We start from the raw sequence: 14,920 nt of genomic DNA, 5'->3' as shown, positions 1-14,920 counted from the left end.
ACAGAAGCCCTCCTGACTCAAGATCAGTGTGTGCCCTGCACCCTCCACCCACTTCCCCTTCTCCACCCCCCAGCCAGACTCACAGACTCCGGAAGCCGGGACACAGGGCAGGTGAGAAACCAGCTGGCCGAGGCCCTGGGCCAGTCCTGACATCAGCAGATGGAGAGGTCCCCCGAGTGTCCTTTCTCCTGCCCAGGTCTGAGATGGGCCCTCACCGCATTTGGTGACACCCACTTTTAGAAGAGCTGCTGACGCCTTGGGTCGCCTCAACAACACCAAAGCTGCATCCCTTGGTCTTGAGACACGAGGGAGAGCTGGCAGACCTGTTGGCACAGAGCTGTCCACCCAGGGGTTACAGCAGCTGACATCTACGTGCCACCATCTGCCAGGCCCTATCCACGAAGCGTTTACGCAGATCGATTCACTCAAACTTCCCAACTACCTACGAGGTCCCCCATCCTACAGGTGAGGACGCAGACACACAGTGAGCAGGTGATGCCGAGAGGATCATACACAGTGGTCTGACCCCATCCAGCGGCTCCTGACCTCCACATAACGAGAGCCTTCCTCTGCGCCTGTTCTCCCTTCTACAGTTATGCTGCGTCCGATGGGGGCCTCCAGAGCTAGAAACATCCTTCATCCCTGCTTCTCCCTTCCCCACAACCCTCTTCCCCCAAGGCAAGCAGTTTGCAAAGTAGGACTTTTAAAAACCCCCCAGGGCTTCCTCCTCCCATCTTCCGGGGTCCTCTACCATTTTTCTATCTCAGGCCTTTAGCATCACACACCCGGGCTTGGAGCCTCCCCGTTGGCCTTCCTGCCGCCACATTCTTTCCCTCCCCATCCATGCTGTGTATCCCTGATGCTTTTGGAAAGGATTGACGGGAACCCGCTGTGTGCCAGGCGCTGTGCAAGGTGCGGTCCCCTGGGAGAGACAGGCCCCAAAATTGGCGATTGTAACCCAGTGCAGCACGAGGAGTTAGAAATGGAGGCGGGGCTGCCAGCGGCACCTGTTGGGAGGGGCGTGGTCATCTGGGAAGGTCAGAATCAACTCTGACTGCAGCACGGAATCCAAGACCCTTTCTAAGCTGCCCTCAGCCTGTCTTTCTCGGCTTACCTTCAGCCGTCACCTCCTCTCCCCCTGCACAAGGCTCTCCCCTCCTCTCCACCAAAATACCCGATTTCCCCAAACATACTGTAGTGTTTCTCACCTCGAGGCCTTCACACATGCCGTTCCCTCTGGTCTCTCAGGTTATTTTTCCTGGGGCTGCTCTAGAGAACTCCTGCTCTGCTGAAAATTTCTACTGTAAGGCCCTTCCCCTCTAAAAGCTGACTTCCCCCCTCATCCCACTGCCGCCCACACAGGATGCCTTCTTTTTATTTGGCTTTTCCATTACACTTTGTAAATTCCTCCCTTAGCAATTCTCTCTTTGTAATCATTTATTCCCTAACTGGTACCGGAGCCCCCACTAGGTGGCAAGCCCTGGGCCAGTGCTGAGATTAGAACAAAGGAATGAATGAAAAAGAGCAGATGAGGTTCCTGTGCTCACCCAGCTTACCATTTGGCAGAAAAATCAGACCTGAACGTCAAACCTTTGCACAAATAAGTGTGTGGGGAGCTTGTGATGGAGGGTTAAGAGGAGGTCTGGGAGGGATTTCTTGAAGAAGTGGCCCCTGAGCCGAGATCTGAGAGAGGAGCAGAAGTTAACTCCACGGAGAGGGGAGGGAACAGCATGGGGAACAGCGTGCACGGACAGCCCTGCGGTGGGAGGAGCCTCATGGATATAAGGGAGCATGTGAAGGCTGGGGAGGTGGAGAGGGGCTGAGGATCAGACCAGACAGGTTAGAGGGGTACCCAAGCACCAGCCAGGCTGAGGCATGCTGGCTTTATCCCCAAGGAGAGGGAAGCCATGGAAGGTTTGAGAGGCATGGACGTGACCAAGTTTGCATCTCAGGAAGTGCTCTTGGCTGCTGCGTGGAGGACGGATTGAAGGAGAGCCAGAGCTGGCGAGGGTAGACCAGTGAATCCTCCAGGCTGGAGATGATGCTGGACTTGGCGGTTCTGGGAAAAGGGGACCATCAAGAGAGATTCAGGAGGTAGCATCAGTAAGACTTGTAGATGGGTTAGGTACGGGCGCTCCGTGTCGTGCACCCTGGAGGAGGACTGGTCATGAGTTGGGCTAGTCTGAAGGGCCTTTGGGACATCCATGGGAAAAGTCAACAACAGCAAGTGAGTGGACTTAGGCTCCAGAGCTCAGAGAAGCATGTGGGCAGGAGAGAGACATCTGTGACATGACTGCATGGAGGTGGCATGGGAAGAAATGGGTCAAGGGGTGTGGATGAAATTGGCAAAGGTGAGGATATAGCTGAGTTCTGAGGCCAAGGACTTTTGTCTTAGTTATAATCATGTCCTAAGAGGCCAGGAACACAGTAGGTGCTCAATAAATATTTCTTCAAGGGATAGATGGACGGACGGATGGATGGATGGATGGATGGATGGACGGATGGATGGACGGACAGTGGTGTCTTTGTGACACTGCTGACTGACTCCAGCTTTAGGCTACAGGATCCCTGATGTCAGAAGCAGCTGGGGAGGGTGTCCAGAACTGACCAGGCACCATCAACCCCTTTCTGGTTTCCCTGTCACTGGACAAGCTTCAGGCAAATAACCCAAGGCAAGAATGCAGAAGCTTGACCTTTATTAAAAATGTGCCCTTGAGGCTGCCTTCAGAGCTTTTAAGGGGCAGAGAATTCACTACTCAGCTCCCTGGATTTGGAAAAGGAAGAGAAAAAGCAAGTCTCCTCCCTGAGCTGCTCAGACCCATCTCCCCTCTGGACCAGGTCCTTGGCAAGTCCCTGCATGGTGTGTCACCATCCTGGGGTCTGGAGGAGGGCATCATCTGACCCTCTGTGATTCCCTCATTGTCTGACCCAGCTCTACCTTAGCCTGGTGAGTGAATGAATAAGTGAATGAATGAGTCGGTAGGTGGGTAGCTGAGTCAGGAGCCATGAAACCTGCCGGTCCACACCCACCTCCATGGAATTCACTGCACCAAAGTGCTCTGGTATGACAGTGACAGCCACTCCAGCCAGGCTCCATGCCAACAGCTTCACGTTCATGACCCTCAGCCAGGTCACAAACCACAATGGAAGAAACAGCTTTGGCAGAAGGCAGCCTGTACACCTGCCCATCAGTAACTGGTACCTGCTGAGTCCCAGGCATCTGAGGGGCACTCTCCTGGGTTCAGGGCTTTACGGGTCAACTGGGCGTGCCCCTACCTCCAGGAGTGCACGGCCCAGGACATGAGGCAAGCCGGACAGCACAGTTGGTGTGATGAGTGCCCCATAGGGGCAGGTTCCGAGTATTAGGGGAGCACATGAGAGGGGCAGGGAGTCCCTCTGTGCTCCCATCAGGAAGAGGATGCACTTGACAGGCGTTAACTCTGTATGAAAACTATGTTTGTTCGGAGGAACGCTCTCCATATGTATTAAGAATGTGCAAACAGTCAGCCAACTCACAATCCATGCACGGTTTCCATCATTCGTGGAAAGGACTCATAGAGGCCATGAAAGCCGTTATACTCCCAGTTACAGTTTATTACATCAAAGGGATTCAGATGGAAACCAGCCAAGGGAAGAAGCGTGTCCGGCAGGGTCCAGGAGGGCACCAAACACCCACCTTCCGTTGTCTTCTCCCGTGGCCTGTGGTCAGCACTAATGTCCCTGCATCAATGTGTGGCAATGCTCACGGAAAACCACCAGTCAGGGAAGCTCACCTGAGCCTCGGTGTCCAGAGTTCTTCTTGGGGCTCCACCGCGGAGGCGTGAGGGATTGCCCTCACGGCTGATCTCGGTCTCCGGTCTCTCCCGAGTTGGCTGAAACTGTGTGACCGCAAGTCCTTCCCTAAATCACATAGTTGATCCTTCTAGAGTGGCCAGCCCCTACCCTACAACTCTCCACTGTAACCAGCTCCTACCTTAAATCAGACTGTAGGACTCTCCAGTGACTCAGGCAAACTAAGCCACTCCCTCCGGCAGGACATTCCAAGGGCTTAGAGATCACCTCCCCGGAAGGCAAGGACAAAAGCCAGACCTCTCTTTGGTCAAGGTTAAAGTCTCTACCGCGCAGAATTGCACCTCCCCTCCTCTGCCCCCACCAGCCTGTCTCCCCTGCTCCTCAACCAGCAGACCAATTTCTTTTTGCTGTTCTTGCCTCAAGAGGAAACGCTGAGCGTCTGACATGGTTTTTGCTGTTGTTGTTGCTGTTGTTTTCAAAGTGTCGCCCCTACGCGGATACTGTGTAGTGCTCAGCAATTCTTTGGGGCTCGAGAACACATTTTATTATGAAACATGGTTTGGGCAACTACTTTGTCTTCTACAGAGAATACTGTGCAAAGCTCAAGGTTTCCTGGGCAGAGATGTGAAATTCACTTCATTACAGACCCATCCACTTAAATGTGAAGTCAAATGAGAAATTTTAAGAGCCTTTGACAGCTAAGGTTATTATTCTCACGTATGATCTCAATTACCTCTTTAAATTACTCACCTGTGCCCCGGCCCGTGATGCTCTGCAAATGAATGTGCATCCCATCTCCATCTGCAGACAGCACCCCTGGCTCTGGCAGTGTTCTTTCCTCACTAAAGTGTTCTCCTGTTGGCTCCATTTGGAGCTGCCGCTCAGCCTTCTCCCTCCCCCACCCCCTGGAGGAAGCCCCTCCTCCAACTGTGCTCCTCTTTTTTCCCCCAGCACCAAAGGGAATGGATCTGACCTTGCAAGGTAACCAGCTGGGTGCACACGGGAATCTCAGAGGAATCTCAGAGCCGGGGTGGGGTCCTGGGCAAAGAGCATTCCTGCTCAATAATTCACCTTTAAGAGAAAGAGAAAACCTAGATGCAGCATTCGGCCATCTTCTAAGATGTTAACAATTCAGTGTGATTCTCAGACATGAAAAATGCATCAATGCTCTAAGTTTATAAGGTCAGTGATGTTTATTATGACAGCAGAAGGCCTGGCCTGGGCCCCCACCCCCGGAACAGCTAAAGCCAGGGGAAGCGCTAGTGTGTAGCTCCGAGCAGGGCCCGCCCAGAAGTCCTGCAGATGTGGCCCTGCGAGGTCCGGCTTGATGCATTCGAAGCCTCCAGTGCCCTGGCACTTGGAGACGGCTGATGCATTTATCACGAGTCTTTCTGCCCGTTCCTGGAAAAGCAGCAGGAGAAAAAGCAAGCTCTGAGCAGAGAGCAGTCATGCAGCAGGAAGTGTGAACCTCCAGGCCCCCTGATTGCACTTACAGACATCATTCCTCCCCCAGCGTTCTCGGTTTTGATTCCCAGAAGAAAGTGAGCGGGGGCTCATTTTATATTTGCTGAAAGGCCCTGGCATTGTTTTAAGTTACTTGAAAGTGAGTTAAAGCTGGGAGGATCCTTGGGTGGGGTGGCATTTCGTGTGACAGCATCCCAGGGGATTTCACTTTGATGCGGATGGTGCTTCCCAGGCAGCAGGGCCAAGCCAGGGACTGACCCGGCTTCAGGTCCGGAAGCCCGTGAGCTGCAGACCTGCGTGGGGATGCGGCTGCACTGCGAGGGGCCACAGTGGATACCAGGGTGTCAGAGACCAGCTGGGGTTGGGGGTACACGTGTGTGTGTAACACATCTGTGCTTTTCCCTGGCCACTCTTTTGTTTTTCTCAGTAACGGTGTTGAGCACCTAAGGTGTCTAAAACTCCCCCTGAGCTCAACCTGTCAGCTCTGCTTCTCTGAGGCATGTGAGATGGTTGTAGCCTAAGGTGCGCTGGCCTCTAATTGCGCCTTCCCTTTTAATTGCTTTTTCTTTGTTTCCGTAACAGAGCGGGATTTGACAAGCCCCTCCCCTGGTGACCTCTTCCCAGCTCTTGTTACCACCAGTGTCTGAGCTTCAGGGTTTGGTCACAGCAACTGTCAGGATGGTGATTTCAAAGTGATCTTCAGCGTAAATATCCAGTCTTTTGACTGTTGTCACCTTCAGTAGAATATACTCATTTCTCCTTAATCAGGTTCCCAAGTTTAAAAAAAATGAATAATATCTACTTCGTACGAAAGTATACCACAGAAGCTTTAGTAAGTGCATTCTGAGTGTACCTTTTGAGTAAACACCGCTGTTCTTAACTGTGACTCCTCTGGGCCATACAAGAGCAGTCCAGTGGGTGCTTGCGATGCTCTCAGACCCCAAAGGCCGAAGCTTCCTGAGATCCTCTCTGGAAGGGTCTGCAGGAGGGTTGGGCCCTGATTTGGCAAGCATGACCTTGAACAGGGAGCCACAGAGTTCTGCACTTGAAGGTCTCTGAGCCCTCAGCCAGGTAAAGAGATGCATGGCCATGTGAGGAGCTGGGCTTAGAAGACAAAGCTTGTCTTAGCTTGTCTTTGTTACTACCAGGTAACATACCGCAGATGGAACGGCTGAAACAATAGACATTTATTTTCTCACAGTTCTGGAGGCTAGAAGTTCAAGATCAAGGTGTGGGCAGGTTTGGTTTCTTTTGAGGCCTGTCTTCTTGTCTTGCAGACAGCCGCCTTCTCGCTGTGTCCTCACATGGCCTTTTCTCTGTGTGCTGTCTCTTTGTGTGTCCCAATATCCTTCTAGTATAAGGACACCAGTCAGATTGGGTTAGGGTCCACCCTAACAGCCTCCTTTTAATCTAATCACTTCTTTTAAGTCCTGATTCCAAATACAGTCGTTCTGAGGTCCTGTGAGTCAGGGCTCCAATCTATGAATTTCTGGGGGTGTAAAAACTCAGCCCATAACAGAGCCATTCTCCAAAAATGAGATGTGCTGCAGGAAGAGGATTTCATCACTGTCATGACGGCTTTGCCAAGCCCCAGACCTGCCCTTTGAGACCCCATGGTGGGCCCACAACTCAGACCCGCGCCCCCCCCCCCCCCCCCGCCCCAGCAGGCCAGAGGCCTCATCTGGAGTTCTGCTGGCTTGTGCCTGAGTTTTCCAGCTATCTTGGCCAAGGTGTGGACTAGTCCCCTTGCCCTATTGTTTAGCTGAGACAAGGTGCTAACACCTTTTGGGCACCGGGCTACGAGCTTCACAAATAGTCCTTATGATGACCTTGGGATGCAGCTACTGTTATCATCCCTGTTTTACAGATGAACACACTGAGGTCTAGAGAAGAGAGTCTTTCCAAGGTGTCAGAGCTGGAAACAGTGCCCCAGCCCTTCTGACCCCTGAGCAGAGTGCTCACCACTTGGCTACTCTGCTCTCAAGGGGTTTTAGGCTTCTGCTTCGAATAAAGCCCAGGCACAGACTGGCCTGGCTGGCCCAGCTTAGAGGGTCCCCAGGCCAGACAGGACCCGTCTCCTTGAGTCTGTCTGCGGTGTGCCACCCAGACTCCTGGTACCAAAGGGTGGTGTTGCGTTGACAGGCACAGCCTCAGGAAGAGTGCTGGAGGCAGGAAGAGGCCTCGGCCCTGCCGGCCAAGCTGCCGAGCCTGTCTCTTTGTTAAGGGGGGCCCTTCACCCCATTGGACTGTCACGGAGGCTGTTTCTTTAGCTCTCACGTGGGGCCAAGCAGAGAAGCAGCTAAGAGCTCCAGCTCAGGAGTGCAGGGGATCAGGGTCTCTGCTGCTCACTAGTGCACAGTCCAGGGCAAATTACTTAACCCCCTGTGCCTCAGTTTCTTCCTCTGTAAAACCATGGTAATAGGAACACCCACCAAGCACAAACTTGGTGTGAGGATGAAAGGAATTAACATGTGTAAAGAATGTAGTCACCCAGCAAATACTATCTTGATGGTGATGATGATGGTGATGATGGTGATGATGGTGATGATGATGGTGATGGTGATGATGATGACGATGGTGATGATGATGACGATGGTGGTGATGATGGCAGCTCCCAGCCCAAGAGGAAGAACCAGGTCTCTCCCCTCCCCAGGTGGCGTCTGCCTATTAAGCTGTCTTCACTATCCTGTCCGTGGAGGCTATACCTCCTTGTCCATGGGGACCATTCTGCCCAGAGTCCTAGAGCAGATGGGACCTTGGTGAGTTGGAAGGCCTGGATGAGACCATGAGCCACACTGGCGTGGGTCCCTGGTCCTCATCCCCAAGCCCCACCCAGGGTGCCCCCGAGTCCCTGGGCTCCCACTTTACATTCGTTATCCAATGTCATCCTCTCCCTGTTTCCAGGTGATGTTTCCATCCCCATTTTAGTGACAAGGAAGCTGAATCTCGTCAGGTGACTTGTCCTTTGTCACGCAGCTCAGAGCCGTGGATACTGAAGCCCACTGGGTGCTTTATCACCGCGCGTTACCGCTTCCTGAGTGTGTGTTGGATTATCCGCCTTTTGACTCTGCTGCTCCTTTGAGCAGAGCACGTCTCTGCACGTGCCCTGCTCTCATAGGAGACTGGCCATGTATTTTACCATCTGGCATGTGTATAATCCTGGGGATGGGGGCACAGGGAATGGATGGGCCTGTATGAGCCACCAGGGAGAGTGTGTGAAGGTGGTTTCTTTCCCCCAACTTCTTTGGATTCTCTTTCTGCATCATGGCCCTTAGGAGAAATCCCCAAGTTCCCAGACTGAGCTGACAGTGTTCCCGGGCTGATACCAATCCTGGCAGCACGGTTTGCCCTGGTAGCAAACACCTTGTCTCATACAGCTGTCCCCTACAGTAATCTAATGCTGCGTAACAAAGCACCCCAAAGCTGAGTGGCTCAAAATAGCAAGCATGTGCCAGTGCCCTCAATGCTGTGGGTTACCTGGGGGCATGCACGCAGCTGCATTCATGGGACTGGTCATTTCAAATCCACAGTCCCTGCAGCCGAAGCACAGGGGTGCTTGCTGTGTCAGGTCCCACTGGACCTGCACGAGGACCCCATGTGCATGGCCTTAGACCTCATTTTGCAGAAGAGGAAAGTGAGGCACAGGAAGAGAAAGGAGCTTGGCACACAGGTAGTTAGTGGTGATGCAGGAAACAGGGTCTGGGCTGCGCTGCCCCCACCCAGCACCTCCCTCCTATGGAAGGCTCAGGGGTCTGACAAGGACACTGGCAGCTCAGCTGAGGTGTCTGAGGCTCTCTGCAAAGCTCACCTTCACCCCTGAATCAGCCAACCATTGTGATGGAGAAGCCCGGCCTATCAGGGACCTCTCCAAGGGGAACCCCAAGTTCAGGCCACGGTTCTCTCCAGGACCCCTAGCTGTCGAGGAGGCAGTCACAACAAGTGGGAACTTGATGGACTCACCCCTGGCCTTTTCACAATCCTTCAGAAGCACAATTAGACAGGTGCCCTCTTCCATCATCCTTCTGCCCCATGGGGTCACCATCACGGGATTCAGCGCCTCCCCTGTGTCTGTCTTGTCTCCTCACTGAGCAGTCACCTAGCCAGGCCACATTCTCCACCTGCTGCCACAATATCCCACCGAGGACCATACACGGGGGCTCAGTGAGCACAAGGGGACCCACTGACAAAGGATCCGCCATCAGACCCTCCTGATTTTGGCTTTTCTTTTCCCATCACTCAGTTTTCTCTTCTAAAATTAATCCACTGATTCTTTTTATACTTCATTCTTTTTCTCTTCCTCTTATTGTCTGTGTGTATATCTCCACTGAGATATAATTAACATACCATACACTTCACCCATTTAAAGTGTACAATTCAAAGTTTTTTAGTCTATTCACAGGGTTGTACAGTCAATATCACAACCCAATTTTTGAACAAGTTTATTCCTCCAAAAAGAAAGCCTTTTACCCATTAACAGTCCTGTCCCACTGCCCCCAAGCTCCTCCCTCCTCCCCCACCTAAGGCAACTATTCATCTACTTTCAATCTCTACAAGTCTGCCTGTTCTGGAGTCATATCATATGTGTTCGTTTGGACTGGCTTCTTTCACTTAGCATTATTTCTCCAAGGTCCATCCATGTTGCAGCAGGTGTCAGTTCTTCGTTACTTTTTATTGCCATATAAATGTCCATATGTGTGGACATGTCTTCATTTCTCTTGGGTATATACGTGGAGTGGAATTGTGGGGTCATATGGTAACTCTATGAGTAAACTTTTGAGGAAGAGCCAGACTATTTTCCAAAGGAGCTGCACTATTTCACATTCCCACCAGCAGGGTAGGAGTGTTTCAGTTTCTCCACTTCCTCACCAACACTTGTTATTGTCCATCTTTTTTATTACAGACATCCTGTGGATGTGAAGTGGTATCTGATTTGCATTTTTGTGGTTTTGATTAGTGATTCTGATTTACATTTCCCCAGTGATTAATGTTGCTGAGCATATTTTCATGTGCTATTAACCACTTGTTTATCTTCTCTGGGGAAATATCTATTCAGAGCCTCTGCCCATTAAAAAAAAAATAGGTTGCTTTTTATTCTTGAGTTGTAAGAATGAGAAGGAATACAAGTTCCTTATCACGTATATGATTTACAAATATTTTCCCCATTCAGTGAATTGTCTTTTTCACTTTCTTGATGGTGTCCTTTGAAGCACAAATGTTTTCGATTTTGATGAAGCCCAATTTTCTTTTTTTTGGTTGCTTGTGGTTTGATGGCATAGCTGAGAAACCATTGCCAAATCCAAGGACATGAAGGTTTCCCTCGACATTTTCTTCTAAGACGTTTGTACTTTGGCTTTTATATTTAAGTCTTTGATCCATTTTGAATTAATTTTTACATACGGTGTGAGGTAGGGGCCCAACTTCATTCTTTTACGTGGGGACATCCAGTTACTCCAGCCCTATTTGTTGAAAAGACTATCCTTTCCCCATTGAATTATTCTGTCGCTCTTACCCATGGTTTCTAAGAATACTTTTATATTTCCTAAGGCCTTAAAGATATAATGAATATGCATCTTGCATTTATTTTTAAGTTGTCACTTAGTTTTTATTAGATTATTTTTTATTAGAAGTTGATATATGCAGAAACGTATTTGATTTCTTATGAGATAGGAGAGGTGAAGTTATGCTGCAGTAACAAACAGCCCCATGTCAAATGATTTATTTCTCTCTCACGCTCAAGTCCAATGCCAGTTGGTAAGGAAGGTCCTATTCATCACAGTCACTCAGGGACCTGGCCCAGTAGAATCTACACCTTGACATAAACAAGCATCACAGTTGCCGGGGCTGAAGAAAAGAAGTCCTGGTTCTTAGAAATTTCCCAGACTGCTTTCTTAAACAAAGGGAATCTTAATGATGGCAAGAATTTTTAGGTACTTGGAGAGCCATCACAGGGGCAGAACGAGTGCAGGTTCAGAACTTGAAACCCAGACCTGCCGCCTACGGTCTGTATGACTTTAGTCAAGTTATCTGACACCTTGCAGCCTCGTTTTTTCCTCTGTACAATATCCAGCCTGCAGGAGAAACAGTAGCAGTGTATGTGAGTGTCTAGCGTAACAGCAGGCAGATATCAGGTACCCAACAAACCGAAGTTCCCTTCATCCTCCTGAGACCCTCAGCAGAGGTTAGGCTGGGATACGGACACACCATCTCTGCTTTAAGATGCAACAGTTGCACTTGGTCTGGGTGCTACCAAGTGAAGTCATCACCAAGCAAAGTTTTCTTCTTCACTATTTAAAAAAATGACCCCGGTTTACTCAAAGCCCCGTAAAAACCTAGTGGAAGAATTTGCTTGAAGCGCATGCCTGTCTCGCCCTGTCATTCCCTAACCTGGAGGAGAGGAGCATGAATACCCACGAGGAAAGACACCCTGCCAGCACACTGCCTGAGCTCTGAGCTTACTCCAGAAGCATCCAGCGCACCCTGCCCCAGCTCCGCCTGCCTTTCCAGGTGTGGCCCAGGGAGGGCACTTGCTCTCGTGGCCTCCACCCCGAGACAGAGGTGCAGAGGGGAAGGAGAGCGACAGACCTTCCAAGAGGGGAATGGCCCCAGCTGAGGACGTTCCTACTGCAGAAATGTCACCTCGGGCTGCCTGGAAGGAGAGCTCCAGGCTGCTGACCCCCACTCTGACATCAGGGCACAGCCAATGTGTTGAAGCGGCCATGGCTAAACGTTTCTTTCGTGCCAGGTGGACGTGAGCTGCTGGAGGAAGGGTGAAGGGTCATGGCAGGCAGCTGGGATGCCCAGGTCTGAACGAGAGCTGAACTTCTGCCTTTTCAAAAGCAAATCCAAGGGGGAAGAAAAAAACCAAAACCAAACAAACCAAAACCAAACAACAACAACAAAGTTCCCCACCTGAAAGAAAAGTCTGGAGGCTTTTTCTTTAGCTGGGGTCCAGGTGGCTGAACCTGGACCCAATCATCCTGAGTTCCCTGCACTGCGTGTATAAAGGCAGGTGTTGCCCCTCGTCATCCCATCTCCCCAGTTGGTCTCTGTTGCTCACAATCTACTCAGAGCAATTCAACAACTATTAGCTGAATCCTTCCAGCGTGCCTGGAATTGTGCAAGGTGCCAAGATAAGTTAAGACTCTATTCCTGTTCTCAAGGAGATTAGAGGTGTCTCCTTCTTAGCTAACAACAACTAACTTTTAAAATTACTTCTTATTAATGTACAGTACATATGGAAATTGCAAATATCATAAGTATGTGAAACTCAGCTCAATGAGTTTTCACAAACTAAAACCGGTGCCCAGGTCAAGAAGAGAACATTACCAGAAACCCAGAAACCCACCCCCACTCCTCTCCAGTCACTATCCACCACTCCAAGACACCTTGATTCTGATGGCAACAAGAGCGAACTTGTATTGAGTGTAACTTATGTGCCAGGCACCACTGGTGTAAGCATCTGACATCTATTGGCTCATCTAATTCTCACCCATAGATCTGAAGGCACAGCCCATGGGGTACACAGTTAGCAAATAGGAGAACCTAACTACCATTGTCCCCGACTACTAACCTTACATTGCCTCTCCTGGAAACAGAGTGCTGAAATAGTAATGCATAACAATGCCCCTGGGTCTGCTCCGCTGAGAGCAGCCAGGGGATCTGAGCCAGGCCTCAATGAATGGATAAGAATGCCCCTAGCAGATAAAGGGGGGGAGGGGAGTGCATAAGCAGAGCAGGGGAGCGCAGGGGTCCAGTGTGGTGAGAGCAGGGCAGAGGCAATGGGGGTGGGAATATGAAGGACTTGTTGGAGCAGGATTGTGAGTGCGTTCGAGTGTTCTGACTTTGCCGGGGCAGGTGAGGGACTTGCTGAGGTTTAGAATCAGCCATCGGCCCCCGAGAGTGAGACCATACTCTACCTGCTCGCTTTGCTGGCTTAGAGGCATGGCACAGGATGGGAGCCAGCCCCACTAGGGATGTCCTTGGGCTTGGTCTCTAAACAACGACTCAGTTTTGGTTGTATAGTCTTGAGGGCTGTGCAAAATTCTGCAGTTGTTTTCGTGTGCGTTTGGGTAGGCTCAGTAAAAAAGATTCTGCCCCCATCTTTCGAGACGCTTTTTAACCCAAATGGCAGAAAGGAGACATAACCAGTTTTTACGATCTTTGAGAACATGAGGGAAAAAAGAGAAGATGGGCTCATCACAAGTCTGCACGGGCCAAGCACTTTCTGTGTGCAAGGCCGTGGGTGGGGTTTATTGAATCGGCAGGACTACACCTGTTACAGGGAAAGGAGAAGGGGTGGTGGTGTCCATTTGGGATGCCTGGGAAGGCTGCTTGCAGACGTGAGTCTTGATGGAGAGGTGTGACTTGGGCTTTTGGCGGGAAGTAAGAGACACTATGCAGAAGCATCCAAGTGAGAAAGCCGAAGTCAGAACTTTTGGACACCAGGGTTAGAGCCGAGGGATGGGCAGAGGCCCTAGAACTTCAGTTAAGGAGGTCAGGCCCTGCGCTGCCGGAATGGGCACCTTGGACACTCCTGAACTCCCATGGGAGCCGTCCTGCAGCGTCCCTGCCCAGACATCCTCGGCCCCGTCCTGGCCGACGACCCGGGCCCCTCCGCACTCCGACCCCGGGACCCGCCCAAGTACCCCGGCGGCCTCCCGGGCGCTGCCCCGGCTCCGCAGCCGTCGGCCGGCTCACCGTGCCCCGCGCCCCTCCTTCCCGCCCAGCCCTCCGCGCTCCCCCGCTCGCGGCGCGGCGCAGCGCAGCGCCGGCTCCTCCCGTGGCTGCATTGCAGACGCCGCAGCCGCCGCCGCCGCCGCAGGGCGCGCCGGGGCTGCGCCGGGAGCCCGGGCCGGGGTACGCGGGGCCCCAGGGTGCGGGGCTCCCGAGCGGACCCGACGGCGCCGCGGGGCCGGGAGTCGGCGGCCGGGCGAGGGGTGGCTCCGCAGGCCGGGAGCACGCGTCCCGAGCGCCCCTCCCGCGCGGTGCGGGCCCCAGAGGAGGCCGCCCGGGGCTGTGGGCCCGGGGGAGAGGGCACAGCCGTCGGGCTCGGAGTAGTCCCTGCCCTCGAGGGGACCGTGGCCACCCGGCTGGCTGGCCTCCCGGAATCTGGGCGGGAGAGCGGACGACGGCATCTCGAGGGGCCGTGGCGCCGCGCTCCGCCCGCACCCTCCGGGCCGGGCCCGCCGCCGTCCAGCGCGGCGCCGCGAGGCTCGGGCGCAGTTCCGGCGCAGTCCCCGCGCCGAGCGGCTCCGCGCCCCACACCTGCCTCTGCCCGGCTCCGGGTGACGTAGCGCCCTCCGATTGGCCCGAGGGGCCCAGAGGGCGGAGCCGAGGCCGGTGAGCTCACCGCCGCGCCCCGCCATTGGCCCGGGCGGCGCACTCGGGCTGTGGCGGGGAGACAGCGGTACCCGGAGCCCGAGTCGTTCCAGCCGCGGCGTGTGGAGCTGAGCGGGTCAGGGCAGGGCTGGGCTGTCGGGGCCGGGCCGGGCGGGGCCGCGCGGGAGGAGTAGGAAGACAGAGGCGGCTCGGCGCCAGCCCGACCGAGCGTTGGTCGTGCTCACCAAGTCGGAGTGAGTGTGCGTGCGGCCGAGGGGAGAGTCAGTCGGCCGGGCGCGTGCGGGGCGAGGGCGGTGGCCGGCGGGGGCGCGCGGGCCGGCCGGGC

General features: G+C 53.1%; 1 protein-coding gene across 9 annotated transcripts in view; it reads left to right on the top strand.

Annotated features, from left to right (window-relative positions):
- CAMTA1 (calmodulin binding transcription activator 1) overlaps positions 1-14,920 on the top strand; it is an 894,875-nt gene that overhangs the window by 825,095 nt on the left and 54,860 nt on the right. For 2 of the 9 annotated variants that reach the window (XM_027110326.1, XM_027110325.1), the window contains exon 1: positions 14,730-14,828. The exons of 6 other annotated variants lie outside the window; for them this stretch is intronic. The gene's annotated coding sequence lies outside the window, so the exon portion shown is untranslated. Of the gene's footprint in view, positions 1-14,689; positions 14,829-14,920 lie in introns of those variants that run through there. One more of the 9 variants, XM_027110327.1, reaches the window with a different exon arrangement.

Source organism: Aethalodelphis obliquidens, unplaced genomic scaffold (assembly GCF_003676395.1).
Source record: "Aethalodelphis obliquidens isolate GAN/ISIS:26980383/991018 unplaced genomic scaffold, ASM367639v1 scaffold9, whole genome shotgun sequence".
Lineage (NCBI taxonomy): Eukaryota > Metazoa > Chordata > Mammalia > Artiodactyla > Delphinidae > Aethalodelphis > Aethalodelphis obliquidens.
This window is presented reverse-complemented; position numbering and strand designations above follow the sequence as displayed.